Here is a 2,963-nt window from a genome sequence, read left to right as displayed (position 1 = left end):
GTCCCCCTCCCCCTGTTCGGAGACCGGCAGCAGGAGTGCTGGGGGCCCTGGGGGGTCCTGCCCGGGCCAGAGGAAGGTGAGAGGGGAGCTGAGCAGTGCGCATCAGTAGCTAAAGGGCGGGGGGCAAGAGGATGGGTCCAGGCTCCTGTCAGTGGTGCCCAGTGACAAGACAAAGGGCACAAACGGGGGGGACAAGAGGCTCCATCTGAACACACGGAGAAACTTCTTTCTTTGAGGGTGACAGAACCATGGAGCAGGCTCAAAATCTGCCTGGATGTGTTCCTGTGCAACCTGCTCTTGGGGACCCTGCTGTAGCAGGGGCATTGGACTCGGTGATGTCCAGAGGTCCGCTCCAACCTCAACCATTGATTCTTTGATCCTTTCTTTTTGCAAGGTAGCAACCCTCCCTCCTACAGGATAGCACCTCCTCTTCTTGTGGGGCAGCATCCCTGCTCGTGGGGCAGGATCCCTCTCCCTGTTGCCCTTTCTTCCCCTCCCAGTTTGTGCACAGCAGCAGCAGAGGCACGAACCACACTCAAGGCAAAGGTCTTCCTAGGCACAGAGCTGTGGTTTTCAGGTTGGATCCCAATGGCAGCCAGATGGGCTGTCAAAGAACGGGCACACACACCCCAGAGGAAGGGAGAGCAGGCACTGGCAGATCCTGCATTTGCCTGGCCATGTGGGAAGGGAGGTGGTCTCACTCTTCGGTTTTTTGGTTCCATCTGTAACCCTTTGCAGCTTTAGGCATGCACTACTTGGGTTACTGCAGGAGCTACACCTTCAGAGTTGACAGTAAGGACAGCTAGTTCTGAGTTTTAAACTAATCCTTGCTCAAAATGAGGGCACCCTCCCCTATAAAGACAGGCTGAGAGAGTTGGGCTTGTTCAGCCTGGAGAAGAGAAGGCTCTGGAGAGATCTTATTGCAGCCTTCCAGTACCTAAAAGGGGCCTACAGGAAAGGTGGGACAGATTCCTCGTCAGGGAGTGTAGTGATGTAGTGAGGGGTTTACAGTTTCAAATTGAAAGAGGGTGGATTTAGAAAAGAGATTAAGAAGAAGTGCTTCACTGTGAGGGTGGGGAGGCACCGGAGAGGCTGTGGGTGCCCCCGCCCTTGGAGTGTCCAAGGTTGGCCAGGGCTAGAGTCAGAGTTTTGGGCAGAGTGTAGCAGAAGGTGTCTCTGAACATGGCGGGCATGGGGTGGGAGTGGAACTAGATGATCTTCAGGGTCCCTTCTAACCCAAACCATTCTATTCTATAAAATACCAAAGTACTTCTTTTATATGAGCCTTTTTTCTCCAAAGCAGCTGAGATCTGACTTTAAAAAAAATTGCATCTCCAGCTGTTATGATTGCTGGGAGGGCCCCTGGAAAAAGGACTATCGTGTGCAGCTGATGAACTACACACCACTACAGCCTGAGATGCCTGAACGTCCCCATTCATCTCTGCAGGGAGCTGCCTCACGCCCACAAACATTTTAAGGACATTAACTGCTTCACAGCATGTTTGCACATAAGAAACAAGGCGAAGCAGCACACTTTGAACCTGCAAGTGGCTTCCAGTGTAGGCCAGCCTTAGAAAAATACACATGGCCTTCCCCCCGCTTAGCTTCTTCATGGGAAAAAAGGCACAAAATGAGTTTGGTGGGCTGAAACGTCAGCCAGTAGGGCAGAAAGGCAGATGGAGCAACCACGAGGAATTGCCTTTTTAAAAGCTCCCCTAACGAGATGTTTGCTTGCACTGACTCAGGTTAATAACCTTCATTTGGAAATGGCTTCTCTGCCCAGGGTGGGGGGTGGGTTCTTCGTGAAAGCCAGGCAAGGCCCCTGGGGGCGAGGAGCTGCTCCCTCCCTGCAGCGGGAGGAGGAGAGCAGGCAGCAATAACCAGGATGGCTCCGGTCTGCCTGCTGCCGCAGGGGTGGCATGATGGGGGCAGGTGCAATTCCCTTCCTCAACACCTCACACAGAATTCAATCATTCCCGCTGCTCCAGGGGAAGATGGTAGCACCAAAGGCTGTGGTGCAAGGGAGTTAAATAACAGGCTCTGCAGCAGGTCAGAAAGATCTCAGGCTGGCTGTAGGCTCTGGTTTTCTTTGAGCCCCCACTGAAATGCAGGTGGTGTGCAGCAAGCCAGCTAACCAACACTTCTCTCCTTTTCCTTTTGTCCCTAGCATCAGTAAAAAAAACCCAGATCTGTGTTATTTCTCACAGGACGTGATGCAGGGCTCACTACAGTGTAACTGAGGGAACAGACGGCCATAACATGAGCTAAGGGCCCACAGAGATAACTCAGAGAACAAATTTGTATATAATTAGTTTTTTCTCCAGGCAACGGGAAAAGAAGACAACCTTCTAATATTCAGTTAGAAGAAATTAAGTGGCATTTGTATCCTGTTTGATAGGGCAAGAACTAGCTGGCATACTTAGTTGCAAAGGAAAGAGTCAAGGAAAAACAACCTATGTATGCATCAGAGTAGGGACACCTGAGAGCTCACACCCCAATGGGTTGAAAGTGCAGGTTAGAAAACCATTCCTCACTAATCTCTAGAGGTGCTCGGGGCTCTGTTTTGGCCCTGATGCTTTGCTGCCACCCATCCCACCGTGCATAGCAAACCCTTAAACAGTTGCACACTTGAGCTGCTGCTTTGCCTCACTGCAGGAGATGGACTAGCAACCTCTTGAACCATCTCCCTCAAGCACACATCTGTGATCTCATGCTAAACTAAAAGGAGGCTAATCTTAGCATAAATTTGCACTTATCCCATCTTTCATAAGCACGAAATGAAGGTGGAACACAGAGCACCCGCAGGAAAGCAGTGCAGCAGAGAAGATTAAATGTAGGAACTGACAGCAGACTTGGCAGCGTCAGCTCTGGCAGCTTCCAAGGGAAGGAGCAGGTGAGGCACCTCCAGCCAGGCAGGGGGTCTGGACAGTGACTGGGGAACAGCCCTTCTGACCCCCTGCACG

The sequence above is a fragment of the Merops nubicus genome, unplaced genomic scaffold (genome assembly GCF_000691845.1).
Source record: "Merops nubicus isolate BGI_N331 unplaced genomic scaffold, ASM69184v1 scaffold19535, whole genome shotgun sequence".
Lineage (NCBI taxonomy): Eukaryota > Metazoa > Chordata > Aves > Coraciiformes > Meropidae > Merops > Merops nubicus.
The sequence above is the reverse complement of the archived record's forward strand: the minus strand, read 5'-3'. Positions refer to the sequence as shown.